The sequence below is a fragment of the Acanthopagrus latus genome, chromosome 14 (genome assembly GCF_904848185.1).
Source record: "Acanthopagrus latus isolate v.2019 chromosome 14, fAcaLat1.1, whole genome shotgun sequence".
Classification (NCBI taxonomy): domain Eukaryota; kingdom Metazoa; phylum Chordata; class Actinopteri; order Spariformes; family Sparidae; genus Acanthopagrus; species Acanthopagrus latus.
Genome location: NC_051052.1, coordinates 9,465,974 through 9,487,955, shown reverse-complemented (window position 1 = coordinate 9,487,955; position 21,982 = coordinate 9,465,974). Strand labels below are relative to the sequence as shown.

At 43.1% G+C, this 21,982-nt stretch overlaps 1 protein-coding gene across 9 annotated transcripts in view; it reads left to right on the top strand.

Annotated features, from left to right (window-relative positions):
* Positions 1-634: 634 nt before the first annotated feature.
* cald1a (caldesmon 1a) overlaps positions 635-21,982 on the top strand; it is a 61,027-nt gene continuing 39,679 nt past the window's right edge. For 2 of the 9 annotated variants that reach the window (XR_005078950.1, XM_037121897.1), the window contains exon 1: positions 636-982. The gene's annotated coding sequence lies outside the window, so the exon portion shown is untranslated. Of the gene's footprint in view, positions 983-3,625; positions 3,664-21,982 lie in introns of those variants that run through there. The other 7 variants (XM_037121906.1, XM_037121901.1, XM_037121899.1 and 4 more) reach the window with 6 other exon arrangements.

Genomic DNA, 21,982 nt, shown 5'->3' with positions numbered 1-21,982 from the left:
TAAATATTGAAATTCTGACACAGTGCCACTTTAAAGTAAGTAACTAAATATGATGTAACAGCGGGGACACGTTTTATTAATGTGTATCTTTATGCTTTGTTGTATTGTGGGACTAAGCGTAATGAAAATGAACTTTTTACCCCCCCAAACACCAGAATCTCTCCTCTTGGGATATTTTAAGGGTCAGTTCCCTCAAATTATGACTAAACTCCAAATTTTCTCTCAATCTCAAGTGGAATCTTTCCACCCAGATAGTTTTAGCTCATGAAGTTGATCGCTTTAAAGCTGAGAAGCTGTTAAATTTTAACTGAATTAGGACCCAACACAATGGAGGCTGAGCAGGAAACCAACAGAATCCCAGAAGCAACAGCTGCACGTCTCAGAAGGCGTAGGTCTCGCTTACAGTTATAAATGTCTATGATTATCACTTGTGAGCTTCTTCTGTTGAGTTACCACCATATTAACATGGAGGCACGCAGGCCTCACTGGCTGCAGGCTGCCTGCAAGCACACAGCCCTCCTTTTTCTTTTTTTTTCTTTTTTGCCCAAGATTAACATTTCATCTGATCTCTCCTGACAGATGATTTTCTTTTCAGAGGCCCCCTGAAGGATAACCAACAAAAAAAAAGAAAGAAAGAAAAAGAAAGAAAGAAAGAAACAGACAGTCACTTTCGCTTTTTCGGGACTTTTCGCACAAGTTGCTCGCAGGAGCTGACGTTGTTTTCTCATTTGGACTTTTGTAGAAAAAGCTCTGTGTGTGGGTGCAGCTCGGCGGGATTTAAAGAGCAGACTGGAGCGAGCAGCAACGGCCGAGCCAAGAGTAGATGTGCGATTATGTCTTGAAGGGAGGGGCCTGAACTGGTATTCAGTTCGGTTTTTCATCACTGGAGTGTAAGTGGAGGACCCGACTGCAGCCTGGCTCCCCTCTCCTCTTCCTCACACTCGACTCGACAGCTCGACTTTGTCGCCGGTAAGATCCACAGGTAAGCCCGCAATAAAAACACGCGAGAACCTCCCTGCGTGGTGAACGATCTCACGTGGAGGGAGCGGGTGAATAAGTGCCATGCTTTTTGTGTTTTTTTAATATATATTTTTTTATGTGTGTTCATGTGGCGATGGGAGATGATCCGTGCGCATGGGCTGCTGCCGCCGCTGGTACTTTTTCAGGATACGTTGGCTCCGAGCCGCTCCCCTCCTTTGTTGCGCTTTGCTTTTTTTTTTTTTTTTTTTCTTTGCCACCGCCGCTGATCGCAAAAGCAAACTCTTGATTGTGAGCCGTGAAAAACTTTTCTATGGAGGCCGAGGATTGAGGCTGTCACGTAAATGTTTAGTTAACCGCGGGACAGCACAAAGAGAGAGAGAGAGAGAGAGAGAGAGAGAGAGAGAGAGGGGAAAAAAAAAAAAAAAAAAAAAAGTCCAGCCCTGCAATTACGCGCACAGTCCTGCAGGGGCGAAGGGTGCAACCAGAACCAGAAACCACTCAGAGATTTTGGGGGGGTTAACGTTGACATCACTTTCTTTTTCTTTCCTTTTTCCTTTTTGTTTTTTGTGGCTGTCAAAAAAAGAAAAAAAAAATCATTGCAACCTCCAAACCCTGAAGGAGAGCTGTGCTCTTGAGCCGCGCAACCTGTTGGAATCTGACATGTGTGCAAAAAAAGTTGGCTATAAGCAAAGAACGGGCCCCCCATATGGCCACCGGCGCACCACATGCTCCTTCCAAAGATCAGGTTTGACCGTAAGATCCTGCTGGGATCCCAGACTGCAACCAGTGGAAGCACTTAAAGGTGCAGTATGTAGTTTTGGGGAAAAAAAGAGAAAGCTCTTCAGCGACTGATGATTTTTTTTTTTTTAGTGAGCCAAAACAAACAAACTTTTTGCTCTCATGACTGAATAAACTGATTTTGAAACCTTAAACGACAACGCAATTTCATATTGTTGGGCTTTGCTTATATGTGGCGGACCCTGCCACCTTTCTAGCTTCAAAAAGTGTTCTGGGGATCTTATCTTCCTCTGAACACAGCTCGTTTATTCAGTTATGGGGGAAAAAAAACTGTGATTTCATCGTTAATACTGTAAATATCAAAATTCTGAGATTGGATGTCTTCCCCCCCCAAAAAATAAAAACTGCTCCTTTAAACCTCATTCTGCATCTCCTGGTAGAGAAACTCACAGGGAAGACCTTGCCTGATGAATCCGCCTCACGTCGTATCGAGGTATCGCATTCTTTGCAATCCCGCCACCCCTGAGGCGAGCGGCTCTCCTCCTCTCTCATTGTACTTGAGTTGGGCAGCGAGTCTTTTGATCTCAGCTTTGTTACATAGTAGTATCTGTGAAATAGAAGCATGGAAAATGGGAGCGGGTGGAGGGAGGGTGCCGCAGAAGGTAGATCTGTAGGTTCTCCTTTTCTTTTCTGAATGCTTTCGGGGGGCCAGGGACAGCACAGTAATTGCCCATGAAACTGTATCTGGTAAGTTGTGCAGTGTTTGGAAAACACGTGGAGAATGTCCTCCGTTCCTTATAAGGCGCAGGCCCGACCTGGTGACAGGTGATTGGAATAGTCTCTGGAATGTGGTGCAAACAGTGGGCCCAAACAGTTTCTGTCTGATGGGACCCTGTCAGGCCCTGTCAGATGGGCCAGATGCACCTTCATGGACACCAGCTGATATGTTCATAATGTGGTCGTCTGGATTGATTTTAAGCAAGATGTTATTTAACATGTTGGTTCACATTCATACAGCTAACTTTAAGAGTGGCAACCCTCAATATTTCAACCATTTATCCATTACTGTTAGCTACCATCTCAACAGTTTATCCCTTAGTTTGATCTAAATAGCTTATTTCAAATTACTTTTAGCTTTCAACCGTCTCCATTGCTGAGCTAACTAGCCTGTTTCAACTATTATTCCATTACTTTCAGTTACATTTCAACCATTTATCCATTAGTTTAAGCAAGTTTTCCTATTTAGCTTTCAACTGTATTCATTACAGAGCTAACTAGCTATCTAGAAAGCTAACCTATTTAGAAAACTAGCGTATTAATCCTGCGCTTTTAGTTGTTAAAAAACATTTTCCACTGCTTTCAGCTTTTCAACATTTTACCAATCCTTTCAGTTAACCATTGCAACCATTGATCCGTTACCGCTGGCTAACCACTTAGAATAACTTCGTTATCTACTCACCATCATGTGGATGGAAAGCAGGGTGAAGTTTTGTAGCCCACCAAACATTTCTGGAGCTTCACAGCAAAGCGACGCAGCGTTCACCTGAACAAACAAAGTCGACGGCAACTTGTCTGTTGAACTTCAAGTCTCCGGAAGCCCTGACACCCCAAATTAATTTGAAAGAAAATTATTTACACCCTCGATGGACGGTTGAGCTTGTGCACCCGCTTCAGACGGGCTGAGCACTAATGCTTTTAGTATAGCAGCTACATTAAAGATTTTAGCTTTAAAATGGGTGTAAATAACATTTTTTCAAATCAGTTTGGGATTTTAGGGCTTCCGTAGACTTTGATTACGTCAGATAAGCTCTATGGAGCAATTTTTTAAAACAAGTCCCAGTCTACTTCAGTATATCCTGGGAATGCTGCAGCACTGTATAGCTGTAAAGCTCCAGGCTTGTTTTGTGGACTACAGAGCTTGACCTCACTTTCCATCCGCATGAGGTGAGTAGGACATTTATTTTTGGGTGAACTTATCCTTTATCCATTGGTTTTAGGTATTAGAACTTAGTCTAAATAGTCTCGTTAATCTGTTTACCCACTATGTTTAGCTAATTAGCCTTTTTCACATTACCTTTAGCTACGAATTTCAACTGTATCCATTACTGTACTGAGTGAAGGCGACTACAGGCTACTACTAGCTTGCTTCAACTGTTAATCCTTTACTTTTAGCAAGTATAAGTATTTCAACAGTTTATCCATCACTTCTAGTTGTCGCAACCATGAACCACAACTTTTTCACCATTTAACCATTTCTTTAATCGAGCTATTGCAATCATGTATCCTTTACTTTTGGCTAACTGGACTACATAAATTGTTTATCCTAGTTTTAGCTAGCTAACGAAACCATTCATGATTTTACTTTTAGCTAGGTATTCAGCACTTTCAGCTATTTCAATCTTTCACAACTTTTACATTTTTCGTCATTCATACTTCAGGCTAACTATTTCAGACATTTATTCATCACTTTTAGCTGTTCAAACTGCTCACTCGCTAACTAGCCTAGCCTACTTTTCACACCTTCTCAATGACACCGTGTTCATGAGTTACAGCTGAGTCAACATGTTTCTAATCAATCATCATTTTCGATTTTGTCAATTTGGGCTACTCTTTCTTTCAAACTACCCTATAGCAGCTGCAGCAGTGTTCCCTGGGATAGAAGCAACCTAGGAGTTTCTTCACATGCATGTGCACTTTGCCACAGCTATTTTTGGGCTGAAACACACACGGAAAAAAAAAAACTTCAGGCTTTTCACTGAAACGCATGTAGTGCTTTGTAGTGTACTTAGAAGGGGATTTTATAATTGGCACGATATGATATGGGTGCACAAGAATCTGGAGGTAATTGCACAGAGTGATAACAGGGGTTTGGCAGTGTGGGGCGAGAGCCAGGGCCAGGGTTAGGGCTGGGCGGGCAGGATGTAGGGAACACTGCCATGCATTTCCGGAGTCTGGCTCTGGACTGCACAGTGTGGTGAAAGCTTCTAGTTACTGTACGCTGGCTCCCTCTCCCTCTCCCCCTCCCTTCTCTCATGCACTTGATCAAAGTTAAATGTTGGAGCAGGTAATTATTTTCCACTCGTTCTCATCACGATCAACATGTGTTGAAGCGCATATGTGTCCGTGTACCGTTATGAGTTAACATTCATGCAGAATATGTGGGTGCTTTGTTATAGTTTGATCCTAGATACTCATAATCCAGCGCGGTATCGAGTTCCAAAGCAAGAATCCAGAGTTTCCTTGCAAGGCAATAGTTTCTTACCACCACTGAGCGAAGGCAGCCAACCAAGTGGCAAACTGAATTTGAATAGAATGGAAAATTGGCAGGGGCAATATTTTTAACACAAATGATCAGATCGCTCTGTTCTCTTTTAATAGATGTTTACCTACCTACTGTGTTCAGTGCAACGGCTTTCCAAATGTGGTTACGTTTCCGCTGATTGCATGCTGACATGTCCGTCCAAACATACATTGTTTCTGCACAGCAGGTGCCAGAGCTATTTTCTGGTTTCTTCTCCGAACGGATCACTGAAACTATGTCAAGCAGGTTTCCTGTGTTCTACTCTTTTTGCCACATGGTTTAATTTGTGAGTTTGAGATATCGATGCCACCAACCACAAGCGAAACGAGTGCTTTTCTCTGTCATCAACGGCGTCCTTGTCATCAGTGTCCACCAGTTGCCTCAAATAAAGTAACTTTAGGTTTTAGGTTTGTGTCTTCTGGACAACAGCAGGAGTAGGACAGGGTTCAAGCTCATTCCAAGTGATTGTGATTGACGTGCAGCCAGCGGCTCATGGGACTCGGGCCCTGGAGCGGAGCCCCACAGCGTAGTCGTTCTGTTCCCCCTCGCCTTTGAATTCGATAGCATGTAATTTGAATGTGCTGCATCCAGAACCGCACACTAAGTTGTATAATATGGTGAGCTTGCATGGACGGGTAGTTGGAAAGAATTCTTCACTCTTTCACTGGGTAACGACGGTCAACGAGCGCTAGGCAGGAAATGGTCGTGCTGCTTAATTGCTTGTGAAGTCGTACGAGGGCACGAAACCTTAGATGATGTTTGTTTAGTTCGCGGAAAACATGCAGTCAGACTTTTCTCCAGGTATCTGTGATATAAAGTCAGGAGTCCTCTCCCAGCCGAGCTGACTTGGAAAAGTTCTGTATGGGAGTATCCACGGTGTTCTTGGATGTTCTGGCATTTGTTCTCCGCCCAATTAGACTCTGGTTTGTCTCTTGGGTGACAGAGAATGCTTACTTTCACCACCCCCCCTTCTTCTAGTTGACCCATGCCCCCGCCTTTAGCAGATACACCACCAAATTCAGTCTTTATAATCAAACTGCATTTACGCAGCTATTTTTAAGCCACAGATCCGAGAACAGCGATCTTCCTCCCAGGATCTTCTTATCCTTTACTTCATTTCCTTGCAAACTATTTCCCAAACTTTGATTCTCCTGACATGAAGCAGTCATGTGGGCATGAGCGAACTGTGTTTGAATTCCTCCGGGCTTTAGTCACACTCTGATGAAGACGGTTTGTTAGATCAGCCTCTCGCTTGTGTCGTTCTCTGACTTTAAAGTGCTATCACTCAAGGCCAGATTGCCTAATAGGCAGCGTGGCATGTCGGTGTTGGCATATTGGCCCACCATCTGCCGGTTGCCAGATGCCAAGCTGGAGTTTCATAGCTATAAAGAAAAAAAAAATGATATTCTTTGCCCTCTAACTGATGATTTAATTCATGAGGCAGCCTTGCTTTATATCTTAAAAGGTAAAAATCTCCTCTCTGACTCACGTGATGTGCATTTCATGGGGGTTTTTTGTGGATGATTGATTGTGCGAGAGTGAGGTCAGCGCTCCTCAGCAGCGCTTCTGATGTCATCCTACAAAGATGCATGTTCTCCCCTTAGTTCCCCAAAGCAGAGCTGTTCGGAGAAGTGTACAGCGCTTTTAAGAGGGACATTTAGCCTTTGGGCTTCTTCTCATCTGATAAAACAAGCACAGGAAATGTCTCTGTTAGCTGATTGGCCTTGTGTTTTCCTTTGGCGTCCTCCCACTGGGGCTTCAGACATGCACAGAGTGTCCCTGTGGCAGCGAGAGCCACCTTGCTCGTCTCTCACCTAACAGCTACATTAACTTTCCCGTTGCCCCTGTCCTTTTTATTTTACACCAATCTATTCTACCTTAGCCCGTTTTCTCCCAAAAAAGAAATGATTACTATAACGTTCATTCTCACTTCGCCCTGTCTCTTTTCTCTGCCAGCTTTCCATTATCTCCCCCCCCCCGCTCCCGTCCTCTCTTCACCTCCTCCTCCCTTCTCCTCTCAGCCTCTCGTCTTCCTCCCATAGCGTCCCGAAGCTAAACAAATATGGCTAATCAAGGGCCTGTCAGATCACCTTTTAAAAGTCCCATATTTTAGGGTAATGGGGAATTAAGGGAACAAGGCGGTAATAAGGTGATGTAAATCCCAGCGGCGTGTGTGAAAAATGCCATTGAGTGTAAACACATGACCGGTGAGGTCATGTGTTTACACAGTTAGCAAGGTTAACCGCTCTATGAATCGCACGGGGGGAAACAGACAGGGCAGTGTGTAGGTCAGTTATAGGCCTGTTGGATTTATGCTCGTGGCTACAGAGGTGGTGTGTGTGCTGAAGTGTGTATGGCGAGTGTGAAGGACAGCCTGGAGAGTCCGTGTTGGACGCCTGCCATCATGGGAGTGAGAACTGGCGAGAGCGAGATCGGGCTCGTATGTGGTAATGATGGAAGTGAGGACTTACCTCATGCACATAAAACAATCACTGTGCCCTTACATGGGTATTCACATGAGTCAGACCTCTACTGTAATTGTTTCATTCTTTGGCCGGGCTTCAAAGTCTAGAGCATTTTTTATTCTCATCATATTAATATTTATTTAAAAGTCTTGGTGTGAAATCTTAGCAGAATACCATGTTCTCAGATGGTTTCACAACTTAGTGTTATTTTTTGGGTTTTGACTTATGATTACTTTGGCCGTTCAGTCAGCCATGTATTTTATTGATTAATCACTTAATTGTTTAGTCTGAACAATGTGACAAGGTTATGTATTCAGAATGGTTGTTTGGGCCAACGAACAGTATGAAACCCAAAGAAATTCAGTCTTGGCCTTTAGGGGGCAGTGGAAACAAGCAACACAGACATATTATCACCATTTTAACTTAAAGCTTGTGTCATTGTTTTAGCTAACTAGATTCTTACATATCGTCCCTTTAAAGGTGCATATTATCAAGCAACAAACCACTCAGGAGTCACAGTAGGATAATATGAGATGAGGGGTGTTTAGTTGGTTGTAATCTTCAACGTCACTCTTAGATGGCTCTAAATTCTACGCACTGAACCCTTCAAGCTTAAACAGTAATACTGTGGCCAGGAAAACAAAAACACAGAGCTCAAAGACGCTAAAATGTTCTGTAGAACTGATGGGAACCACAGAGTCGTGTAACTATGAGCAACACCTTTTAGAAACCAGACATTACGTGCTCCACTGTTGATATAGAAATATGGGCAAAGCTTCAAGGCATTCATTGATAATTTGTTGATTTTTTTCACTCGTCGCTCTAACTTACCGTCAGACAATCAGAGATGGAGAAAGGTGGTGAGCGTAACTAAACATAATTGCAATAAAATGTAAAAATATTACTGTCAGGCACACGTAGATGGTTTTCTAGGGATCCCACACTACCTAAGTTATTTGTATTGTATTAACTGAGAGACCCCTGGTGGCAGAAATGACACACTGTGCATTTAATTAACTCGCTTCATCACTAAATAAAATTTAATTTGATCATAATGTTTCTCAAAGCTCTCTCCGTCGGGTATCTTAAGTCAGACTCTGCACATGTGTTCTCATAGCGAGGCACGTCGTTTGAAATGGTCCGCATCCATCTTTCCCACCCAGATAAGCCAGTCAGGCAGCAGCACAGTCAGAGGTCTGCGTCGGGGGGTTGCAGTCGGGAGCAGTGGTAATTGTTTAAGAGTGCATTTATAGAGTGTACTCTTTGTGCCTCCTAATCAGAAGCATACACGGGCATTTACATATGAGCCTCCTAGGATTGCTCAGGAATGCATTACGAGCGAGACAGGAGGACGGGAGGGCAAGAAAGTCGGTTCTAGCGGGCCATTTCTTTCCACTTCACATGTCGCTGCCCTGTTGCAAGGGGGGTAAGATAAGTGATTAAGGCTCAAGATCAAAAGCACAGAACGGCCGATGCAGTGTGATACACAGGGGAGCAAATATGGAAGGCGCGTCTTCAGTTGTGCTTTCTTTAATTTTTTAGACATTGACACCAACGATTTCTCACAAAAAAAGTAGAAATCCAATGCCCTCATTGCCGTCTGCCTATCTGAGACCTTTATAGATTAGATCTGGGTTTTTTTTGTGGATCCATTTCAGCACGTATTAGGTAATTTGTCAATTTTTTCTCCCTGTACTTTTATTCGGGTCTGGCGAGGGGACAAGGAGAACAAAAATATGGCTTCAGAAAACCATTTTAATCAGACGGTGCTCCGCAGGGACAGAGGCTGGCATAGGAGAGCTCTTTACCTCATCAGAGCTCTGCCAGTGGTGATTGGGAGAAACACTCAGTCAGGTTTTTATTGAATAACCCCAGCTCTGTACCGGAGGGGCTTTACTGTAATAGAGCAGCGCAACGGCCGCCGAGGTGACAGCCAAATGGTACTTATTAAACTAAGGGATGATTCATACTATATGCCCTACTGCAGTTTAACCTTGTTGGAGGCTTACGCTTTGACTGTAATACCCAAGTCCAGTCGCATTTCTTTTTTTTTTATGGCTGAGATACACATGCGTGCGATTATCCTCTGATCAGACAGCAGAGCTCACACATTTCCTACTTTAGCAAAAAAACACATGAACACAGTTATTCAATACAGACAGTAATTTCACTCATTTTTCTATTTAAGTTGTAATATCCACGTGTGTGTGCAGCAGAGTGGTTCTGATCAGTGCTTTCTTTGGATGTGCTCGTTGCCGGAGCACCTAGACAGGAATAATAGCGGCGGGTCCCCTCGTCTCCACGTATTTACCCAGTACACAGCTCTCTGCGCAAATTGAGCATGACGTCTAATGAGTGTGAGTGTGGATTAATTACCCCCGTACTTAGACTGATGGCTCCCTCTCTTCTGATTAATGATGACACATGTCACACGGAGGCGGGCACCGCAGAAACATGGGAACGGCATGGTGTCAAAAATGAGATATGTGCCATTTGGATATTATGGTGTTTACGCTGAAAGAGTCGGATGATATGAAAACACTCTTGGTTTTAAACACTGTTTAAGTCACAAGTCAGTCGGCGTGCCGCACCGCTAATTCTCTAAAAATGGCATTGTATAAAGATAACAAGGACTGTCCTGAATACACTTTTTCAGTCTTTGCAACACTTTCTTCAAACCTTCAAGAGAGACGAGAACAGGAGGGGACAAACGAAGGGCTTCGGTGAAAAAACACAAAAAACATGCAGACTCAGCACAGTGAAGGACAACATGCATAAAAAGCGCTAACAACAGTACAATCTACCTACATAGTCTACTCTACAAGAGTAGTAGCACAAAAATTAAGGAAAAAATGATGAAGTAAACACAATGAACATTATTAGGTGTAGCTCGCATAATTGGTTCAATCAAGTATGAGAGGTGGAAGTGCCGCTCAAACAGAAATGTTTTTTTGGATTTAGTCATGTTTGTGAGCATAACTTACGTCTGTCCCGGTTTTTGAGGCCAATTCCCGAAATCTAAATTGACAGTTGAATTCTCTGAATTTCATAAATGCATAACAAATGCTTTTGACAGTGAACTCATTTTTTATGAAGATGTGGACTGAGCTTGACATTTTGATGGTGCAGTATTAAACCTATCAATGCTCCCTGGTGGACAAACTATGTAAAGGCAGCTCTGTTTCGACATTACCTAAAAAACATTGGCATTTCTTATTGGCAATTTTGTGTTCTTTACAGGCCAACACATACATCATTACTGATATACAACTGTAATAAACTGACAACAACCTGAGTGATTTATAGTGCAGGCTCTGCGTTGGTTGTGTATATCGGTGTATTAGCATGTTTTTGGCCTGACTTGGATTTATTTGTAGGGGGTGCTGGAGGAATCTGCTTTGAGCAAATGGTCTGAAGTGCATTTGTTGAGGGTTCATTGGATCACATGTTGAAGGTGGTACAGATGCACTAGAGTGCACAGGAGGGATGGGATGGGAGTGCCCATTCTGGCTGGCCTCATTAAACCTGCCTTAATGAGAAACAAAACACCCAGACCCCCCCCCCCACACCCGGAACAATGGGTTCTTGTTATCAAAGAGTCTGTGTCCCGTGTATGATGGCGTCTGGCTTGCGTCCCGGCAGATTTTTCATGAGGCTCAGTGTGCCTGAGTCGAGCCCCAAGCCCCGCCGTGCCACTCACGTCTGTGACAGCCACCTGGGAGACCACCTTGGAAAATGGGCCCCTATTAGTTCAGGTTAGACTTAATGACCAGTAATGGTACACCGGCCAAGCCAAACTGTGCAGAAGGGCTCCGGGCCGGCCGAAATGAAATACCAGTCACTCAAGCTCTGAACATAAACACAAGGTGGGTGGTGGGTGGGTGGGTGGGGGTGAATAGGTATGTCTGTAGGTGTGTGTCTGTGTGTATGAAGGAGCTCTGACAGGAATCCATGCGTCTTAGCGCAGAGTCGACCCAGATGGAGGAGACAGGTTTCGAGCGCGAGGAGATGGGTGAACCCCCGCGGACAGATTAGCGCCCGGGGGGTGTGTGGGGTGGTTCGGCCGTTGTTTTGGATTTACTCCCGTTTAGCTCTGCTGCTTTGTGAACCAAATCTCATTTCCAGTTTTGCCATCAGCTATAAAAAGCTCGCAGCAACTTCAGCCAAGGAACCAGAGAAGCCTCCTAAGAGCACTGCTCAATTATTTACAATTTCATGGCTGTCTGAGATATGTGTTATTCTAATAAATTTAGGAATTAGGAGGCTTAAGTACCACACATATATTAACCTCTAAAGCTGAATTTTATCCTCAATTTAGTGGTAAATGCCACATCACGCTAATGGCATTCAATGATGATTGCGTCTTCCATGGTCTAAATAGTCTGCGGTCTAGAATTAGCGCGAGCGTTAAAAGTAAGAAACTCCGACCGTTTCAAACGCTGTGATACGACTCGATCAGCCACCGAATTAAATTACTCTTAACTCCCGGGGAGCCGCGGAGCTCCCAGGCCTGCAAAAGTCAGACAGAGAAACATAGTGTAATCTTCAATGAAAGAGACAAAGACAGAGGAAGAGAGCGAGCTTTGTTATGTCTCATGAAGCTCTAGGGTTTCCTGGAATTTCTGGCAATGGATTCTGAAGTCACATAACTACAAGGAAAAAAAGCGGCAGACATGGGGTAACTCTCTCGCTGGACACGTTCTGCTGACAAAAGCTGCCCCGCCACTGTAACACTGCAGATGTGATGACCTCAAGTGTTTGCACTGGTGGTCAATTTTTGCCTCTAGGCTGTCGAGACACACCCGCAGAGAGGCCAGAGTATAAGGTGACATACATTACCCCACTGTAGATCCACAGATTAAAGACCCCAGGTTGGGCCTTTCACCTCTGGCGGGGAGGGGGCTAGTCGCGTAGTCGTCCGAGCTGGCCTGCTGCCACAGTAATAACAACAGCCAGCACAGCCATGCACGAAAATGAGATCTGGTAAAGCTAGTGAACTTTAGCCCTGTGGAGCCCTGAAAGGATTTGAGGTATGAGAAGAGTGGAATGTGTTCTTTGGAAGGAGAGGTGAGCTCGCTGTCACTTGGAGAATGTGCATCCGCCTGATTCGAAAAGCAATGCTAATGCTTTAATATCTCTAAATTTGATACCACAAAACCGCAGAAAGATTAGAAAAAAAAAAGATACGTTTTCCACAGGGGTATGATGTTTGTTGGAATTTCATCTTTGAATGAAAGGGCCCCACATACCTACTTCCTGGCATCATATCTATCAACCAGTGTAGGTGGACTGGGATTAGGACTGGTTTACTCCACTGAATTTTGTGCTGACTTCTGCAGTCCCTTTGTCAGGAGCTGTACAATGGTTCCTCTTCCTATAACCACAGTATTTTCTTCCCGCTGCTTGCACACCCCCTGTTTCGGCTTACAATAGGAGAGCTGTTAAGTCAGGTGTTGCATTTAATCAATAAGAACGACCTCTGGTTAAGTATTGAACTTTTCTTATTAAGGTAATGCATAACCAATTCTTTTTCCAACTGCAGAGCGTGTGGATAAATGCAAATGTGTAGCAAATGCGAGACATAAAAGAAAGAGACAAACAGACAAAGGTTTCATGCCGTTTAACAGATCAAAAGCGGATGATTGTTATGCGCCCAAAAAAGTATGAATGCACAAAAGGCAGGAAATAACAAAAGTGCTTGGAGGTATTAGATTAGTGTTTAGAAATATTCAAAAAGACAGCTTTGAGAACATTTTATCCAAAAGAAAATGCTTCCAGTATGTTTGCTAGGGATCAAATGACAACGTGTAATATGGAAAGTGCCACTCAGAGTGACAAACCCACAGGAAATTATCACCCAACTGTGCAGATCCTCTCGGGCTCCTTTTAGCATCTTGTTTGTTTGTTTTACAGCCTGCATGTTCACTGTTTTTGTCTATGCATCTGCTTTCAATGAAAAGAAAACACATCTAAACAGCAAAGAGGCAATTTTTGCATTTAGTACTAGAGAAAGATATTTCACTCGGGAAGTGGTGGAGACCAAAACAGAGCTAAACATAGAGTGAATATTGGAGTTACTTTTGCCATGTTGGCAGAAAGAGAACTAAAAATGGATGGCAATGTTGATTCTTATCAGCCGGTTGTGTCAATAACAAGAAAGATGTGTTGTTGTTTTTTTATTATTATTATTATATTAGCAGAGTGGTGGGACTTTGTCGAACTTCTGCTTCTTATGCTCGAAGATGGTCGTTGGGTTATGTTAGCGGACTCTGTTTCAAAGAGGACATTAGCGGAGAGAGGCACTAAGCCATGGCACTCAAGAAAGCGCATAAAGTGGCAGAGAGAGAGAAGGGGAAGCTCTCGTTTTTCACGCCACGTTGTGATCTTCTCACGTATGACCATTAACAAAGTGATTTAAATCGCTACAGTCTTTTACAGAGAGCCTCTTTAACAGCGTTTTTTTTTTTTTGCTAACATGTTGCCATAAATTTACTGAGCGATGATATGTGACAGATTTGTTTACAGCTAGCCGTCAACTCAACTAATGCTTTTGAAGGTTTAAGGGTACTCATAGAACAATCTGGGATGAAAATCGTAACGTAAACATGAGCACCTTTAGGTAGTTGGACAGAGATAGACCAAAGTGTGCAGCGTAACTCGACGCTGTTGAATGCCTCTCTCCTTAAAAACACCATTTACCTTCACTTGGTCACTGTCATGGCCACTGAAGCCCATTAATCAAGTGTCTGCTGAGTGTACTGACTGGAGACATCTTTTCACACCCGGCTGAGGAGCACCAGCACATCCACCATTAAATGGCACGGCCCCGCATCAGCTGAATGAGATCATGTCAGGGCCGCACGAACACTCAGAGAGACAGAGAGGCGATTCTCCGGCTGTCTGTGGCTCTCTATTATCATCCTTTTTTCTGACTTGTGTGTTCAGTCCCTGAAGAAACCCTCAGATTCGCCCCCCCCCCGCCACAGTAAGGCTGAACCGAAAGCACCATCGAGGGATCGCTCCACCTCTCCACGCACGCCGTGAGTAATAGACCCTCTCGGTCAGGTCATCTCGCTCGCTCGCTCGCTCGCTCGCCCGCCAACCCACCCACAAACCTACCCCGCTCCTTAATCTCCTCCTATCTCTCTCCAGGAATGCGGCCCTTTATTTTGAAAAATACCTTGTCATGTAATACCCTTGAAAAAGCCTCGCAGCGCACTTCAAAAAATTGGCATTTCGCTCGGTGATTTACTGACTTGTGTGTTAAAACAAGGCAAGGGAGATAAAGATTTATGACATTTTTGTGAGTGATTGAAATAAATATGTCCGCCGAGAAAGTGATTTTCTTTGTGTCCGCCTGGTCAGGCCGTGATGCATGTGCAAAAAAGGCAAACTTGTGTCGGCTGTTTGCGCTCAGCTGTCATGCTTTCAGCGGGCCCTCGGTACGTGAGGGCATTGCATCATGCTTTGGAGCCTCACTCTAACCTCATGTATGTGTCCATGTAAGGTATGATGGGAAGACGTTTTCCCCTCGTGTGGTTCCAGCCAGCCACATGAATCTCTCCGCCGTTTATATATGTATTTTTCATCCTTCCGATTTTCCCTCTCTCGTTTACCAAAATGTGACGTCTCCTCCGGCCACGGAGAGAGCCACACGTCCGTCACGACCGGGACGCGGCTCTCATGGGAAGCGCTGCGCAAATGTAGAGCAGAATTCTTTGTGCCTCAGAGAAACACATCAGGAACCTCTCAGGCTTTATGAGAAATACATTTTTATGTTCCACTTAATGTTTCCAGCATGTCATGTTATTGCCCGTATACCAGAGGCTGCTGGCTGCCGTGAATCATACTAATCACTTATAGTTTCTTACATTTTAGTCACCGAGCGTTGGTGCATGTACTGAGTGAGTTGTCCTTATTAAAGAAGTACAAGTTGAGGATCCTGCCAGAGGGCCTTTCAGCCAGGCACACTGGCTATTTGCACCCACTGAAAACTTGATTTTTACAGGGGCACTATGTAGTTTTTTTATATTTACAATATTGATGAAGTAATAATACAAACTCAGAAATATTCATCTCTTCCATAAACAAGCTGTTCTCAGAGGAAAATTAAGTCCCAGAACTCTGTTTGGTACTAGAAAGGTGGCAGGGTCCGCCACATATAAACAAAGTAGGTCAGTGTGAAATTGTGTCAGTTTATTTAGATATGAAAACGCAGAGAGTGTGTTTATTTAGTTTGTCTTCTGATACAAATTTCTCCCCCAAAACTACATAGTCCACCTTAAGGTTTCTGGTTTTAACTCTTCCTCAGGCAGTGAGGTTTTAAAACATAGCACAGCTCATTTCTGTTCTGTTCCGTCCTGTTCTTATTGCCATTCCCAGCCGGATAAACCGTTCTCTAGCTGCAGCGCCGGCAGTAGCAGTGCTTAGACTAAAACCCACCATATATCAGCAGTCATGTTCCACGAGTCTCCCTGGTCAGCTCACTAGTAGCAGATTAATGTCCTGTTGAGGAGACACAGACTCTTGCACGGGCCTCATTTACTCTGACAGAAGGCAGGTGTTAAGACTGGCTGTCCGGGAGGAACAAGAGGAGGCTGCTTTTCCTTTGTAAATGGACACGAGAGAAAGATGAGGTGGGGGTTTTTGACAGGTCACATGCATCTGTTGCTTGAGATGAGACAAAAAAAAAAAAAAGAAGAAATACCATTGGCGTGAGAGGTTTCTATGGCCATCTAATGACCTGTTGAGATGGCTTTTTTCAGTGCATTGAGATTACCATCACGGCCCTTGTGGTTTCATTCAGCATCTGTCTGTCATTATTTATTCATGATCCTATTTAATCTACTTAAAATTTGTCACAGAGCTCCTTGAGAGACTCAATGATGTTGTCCTTGTGTCTTCCTCATAACTGGTTTGTTATGACAGGACAATGATGTGGAAATATTGAATTTGTTTATTCATTAGCCCTGCGCTCTTTGATACAATTACAGTGCGGTTTGCAGTCTTGGCCCCTTCATAGCATGCATGCTCTGGCATCGAATTTGGTCCTGAGTGACAAAAACAAAAGATGAAGGCTCGACTGTAATGTCCTCGTGGAATTACACAACACACTGTTAATATCGCATGTCAGGTGCAGGGGTGCATATTTATTGAGATTATTTGACATTCTGGATATTTGCACCAGCATATCTGATGTATTTTTTTTCAAGGAGGCTCTTATGTAAGAGGGCTGCTGCAGCGCTGAAAACTAAAACCACCCAGATCCTGTGCAAACAGAGGAAAGAGAGAGGCTTATTTATCACTTCGTTCCCCCCCCCCTCCTCAAATGAAGCTAGGCAATTCCAGGCTAACTCTTCCACCCTGCTTAGTGCACCCTGCTGAAAAAAACAGCGTAGACCAGCACCAAAACACAGCATGTGTCTTGTTTTGGTGATGGTTTTGTTGCTTGTCTATGCTGGTTTTTCCACCAGGGCAGTCTTTAGGCTAAGCTTAAACCAACAAACCATTGGCATTAGATTCAAATTTAGCTACACAGATGTGAGAGGGGTATCAAGATTGTCATCTAATTCTTGGCCTGAAAGCAAATAAGTGTATTTATCAAAATGGCTAACACTTCCTTTAAGACTGTAAAAATATATTTTAAATATATTTGTCATCCATTTTACGCCACTGTCTGTGTTTTGCGCATTGGCATATGTTTGCAGCTTGTATCATTGTATCATATCTCCTTTACATTACATTTTCTGTAGACATGAAGCTAACAGAAAGAGCCAGGCTAGCTGTCACCCACAGTTTTCAGTTGTTATAGTAGTTAAGCTAAGCTAAGATAAGATAAACCAAGCTAAGCGTCTGCTGGCTGTTGGTTCTGGATGCACTCACTGTAGGAATGTGGGTGATATCAATGTTCTCATCGAACTGTTAAAAAAAAGGGAATAAGCATATTTCCTAAAGTAAATATTGATTTAAAGATGGAATACAAAGGTTTTGATTTGTTTCGGTTGACAGTTTTTTAAAAACATATACACAAAGTCCCTTGTTTTATTCCTGTTCTGAGTTACGACTTGGTTCATCTCCTGGCAGTTTTCCTCGTTGCAGTGCACAAATGCTCCAAAGAATGTCTCAGATAATTTGATAAGTTGTCTTCTTAAAAATGACATAACCACATAGACATTTTTTTGCAGTGCAGCAGTGGCAGGAGAATGTCAGAGCCAGTCCATATAGCAAGGGGGGGGGGGGGGCAGATAAACAAACAGTTTCTAAGTTGAGCGTAGGACTGTGGCGTTCGAGACGGCTGCTTTTTCACCGAGAGGAATGTTCCCTTCCAGGGGGGCTCTGACTCGGAGCGAGCTGCTGCGACTCGGGCATAGAGCTCATATGTGAAAGTGAAGAAAGCTTGTGTGTGTGTTTTTAAAAATGAAATGTCAGCGCAGTGAAAGGATCGGCGTGCCTCTCTCTCATGACTCCTGAGTCTCGCGCAGGTGTGCGCGCCTGCGTGTGCGTTCAGCCGAGATGTCACGGCAGGTCCAACATCACCATCAGTCATGCTGTTTTGAGAGCGAGCCAACTCTGTGGCCACTGTGTAGTGAGTGTGAGAGCTCTATCTCACTGTGCACACAGCATGCAAGAAAGCCCCCCCCCCCCCTTTTTTTTTTTCTTTTTCCCAGTTTGGTTACGGGAAAAGGCAGCATTTTTTCCTTCCATATTTGGTCATATGGAGCACCGCCAGTGAGCAGTAGCCTTTTGATGCCGTACAAACATCCCTATTTTGTGTGGGATTTGTACTTTTTGGAATGCCTTTTCTCCAATTCTTGCCTGATTGTGGGTGCAGCATCTGAAAGTGCACTTTTAAAAGGGACGCAAGCCTTTTAAAAAGTCAAAGCCTGGAGGGGAGCTGTGTTGGTCGTTTCACAGAGAAGTTGCCTCTTTTTTTTTACAGTATTATTTATGATTCGGGCAACAAGAATCAGGCTTCTAATGCAAATGTCCAGTGTTTTTAACATCTTCATTTTCAGCCAACTGCTACATGAGCTCCTCTCTGGCAGTTATTTAATTTGGTAAATTGGATCAGCAGCTGACAAATAAGAATTTATCATCTCAATTCAGTGGTTAGCTTTGAAGGGATTCAAGCGGGAAAGTGAAACCTGCCGAAGCTGGATTTTGTTAGATCTCTTCCAAGAAAAAAAGATGAGAATAAAAGATGAGTTTGCAGCTAAAACGGAGCATCTGTGTGCTAAAACCTGCTCTCGAAAAAGATGCGAGATGCAGATGATGGATACGGCATGTTGGGGCAATGTTTTTATTGCAATTCAAGTGTGACTTAGCTTCAGGCATGAGGTTTAAGGACACATAAACACACCCTCAGCCTGGAGGAGAAGCGCAGGTGTTTTCAGCTGTCTCTCCGCAGGTTGGAAAAAGGTTATAATACCTTCAGATCCAATGCTGTGATGAGCAGAATGAAACTCCCATCCATGTGTGGGATCGGGGGAGGACAAAAATAATTTAAAATAACAGTGAGTCACACTCTAAATATACGACAGATGACAGCGTTCTCAACGTTTATCGCTGACAGTGGAAAATAAAACACAGGGTCCAAGAATGCAACAAGGGGAGTCATTTGTTTTTATCAGCGCAACGCACGAGTTTAGAAAGTATCAGACTACAGACTTCCTCTCCAAAAGGGATTTGTCTGTTTGCAAGATAATTGAAGCGAATGATATTTGTTATCATCAGCGTATCACAACATACTGTTTGAGACAGTCAGACCGTGTCATTGGGGTTACAGCTGAGTTGCGCAAGGATACTTTCAGTTTTTTTAGAGTCTTACATTTCAAAGTATCGGTCATCATTTTTATTAACTGTGATTAGTAATCCCTAACATTTGGGAACGTGGAGAGATCTTTCCAACAAAGTCTGAGTATTTGGAAGTAAAACTGAAAGCGCATCCAATATGTTGCTAATAATCTCAGTGCACAGGGAAAACAGTGAATGGGGGACTAAAATTGAGCCCGGAAGTTTGTCTTTTTAAGTGAGCCGCATTCCCATGTTACCACACTGTTTAGTGTGGCAGAAAAAAATGCAAATGCATTATATTAGTAAAAAAAAAATTTTAAAAAAATACCAGAATGTCCTACTGCTTTCAGTCACATTTCAGTTGTTGTTGTTGTTGTTGTTTTTTTTTTAGCTCACTTGGCAGGTCTCTGCGTTTAACTTGGCAAGTTGTATTCCATAAACAGCGATGGCCAAAGGACAAAGCAAAAAGCCAAATAATCAACCAGATAAAAGACAAAGCAATAAACCAGAGTTTATCCTTTAAAGACCCTGAAATCTATTTTCTGAGTTAGCTTCTTGCCATGAGAGTGTGCTACGTGTCCTACAGTAACATACATTTTCATCAACATTCTTACATTCCAACATTTCTTTACTTTTTTTTATTCGTGTCTTTGTCTGTTTAGTTTGAAGTAGGCGTGGCTCAGCTGGACAAAAGTTGAAGTCACGTATCTCAGTTTCACAACAGCTGAACAACATCTGTTGACGTCTGTGGGGCTGATCTGAAGCAGAATGGTTAACTGAAAATATCGACTTGGAAAGAAACAATTTTTTCACTGTGATTTGTTGCTTCACTCATGAATACTTGTCGTTCCAGGTCACTGGTTCTGTGATAGATTCAGTGGATGGTTATCTCCAGCAGCGCTTAATGTAGCCTGCTCGCACCCTGTGAAATATAAAGCACCAGAGGTATTCCATTGAGATTTTCTTGGCCGTGTGTGAGAACAGATAACCTCAGTCAGTCTGTCTCGGTGTGTATGATTCACAGGGCACAGAGAGGTGTTATGGAATGTGAACCATTGTCTGGGAATGCACAAGTCTCCTTTTTCTTCACCAAATGGAAACTTCACTTCTTTAACCTTCAGGGTTTTCCTTACACCCATGTGAAATTTTCCCCTTGCTGGTTCATCTTCTATCTGAAAGCTAAAGTCAGCACAAAAGAGAATGCCTGGGGGTGATACAGGGGAAGATTGTGCCTGATCGCTATGGATCTGAAGTCACTGAAGACAACGCATTTTAGGCATCCAAAGCCCATTTTCTTGCCCCAACCCCTTAAAACCATCAGCATGTTATTTCGCCACATTTCACTTGCTGCTGCGGCGTTAGCTTCTCAGGTTTGCCTATGAATACCCGCCTGCTCATGCTCGGTGAAAATTTTCCCCATTCGGGCCGAAGCCACACTTGCAAAAAGTTGTTTTGGATGAGATAGAGTGTGAGCGGAAAACAGATGGTATTGAGATTGAGCTGAGGTCTGATGCAGTTGGCCACCTCTTGTGTTGCCTTGAATATATAGTCGCAGCTGAAGACCTCAGCATTGACAACAGGAGCTATTGTGGTTGAAATTCACACTGTGGCATGCAGATGCAGACAAAGACAAATAGAGAAAGGAGCTTGGGGCTTGGACATGGGTAATTCGTAAAAAATTATACCACGTACTAGCCTTAATTCATAGCCAACCAGTGCTGAGTCTCCTCATATTATAGCTGAACACAAAGTCTGCAGCTGTTGGATAAGCTACTGCATTTTGGTCCAAGAGGGGCAGAAATAGTGAGAAAGGGGGGCGAAAAACGTTCATGAGCAAAGACAGAAGGGGCAACCGATACTGGATTTTTGAGTCTGAAACCAATTTTACTATATGATATATTAAAATTGTATCACAAACTAACATTTCTATTAAGAAGTCTTAAAATTTTCAAATGTGGACACATGTACTGAGTGGGAAAAATAAGAATAAGGGATTAAGGGTAAATTGAAAACCTCTTCATATTAAAGAGTTTGTAGAAAGGTTCAAAAGTATCTCTTTTCCATAAAAATTATTATAATTTGATTTGATATTATAATTTATAAGTTGATCATTTTAAAATGTCTGTCTTTTTTATATTGTTTCATTTTTCTTGGTAGTTGCAGAAAAGAAGCATGAGTTCTACTTCTAAACACACTGTACTGTCCTAATGTTAACTTGATGGCGTTAGCAACATTTACGTAAGCTAGCTTTAGTAACATTAATGTTTGCTAGCTAGCATTATCGCCATTAGCTTACGTTTTCTGGCTAACATTGCCAATGTTAGCCAGAAAAGAGCTTGTCAGTAACACCTTTAAATAAACACTTGATTACTGCAATTTTTGTCACTTATGTACTAACAGCTATCGTTTACATCACAAATTTACATCTAACACAGTAATTAGCGCTGGTGAATTTGAGTAGCTGAAACCTGAACTACACTTTAGAATTGTGCTGCAGTTCATTCACAGTTCCTTCACTGCCTCATGAATGACAAGCTAACGTAACACGCTACCATGTAAAGCTAGCGTTACTGTGAAGCAGCTGTGTTTTGCCAAGTCAGGAAACAGCCCTGTCTTTGTTAAATTTTGAATCATCCGTGGTGTTGAATCCAAAATGCTCCCTCAAGTTACTTCTCGATTGAATGGCGTCATTATTATCTGTTCA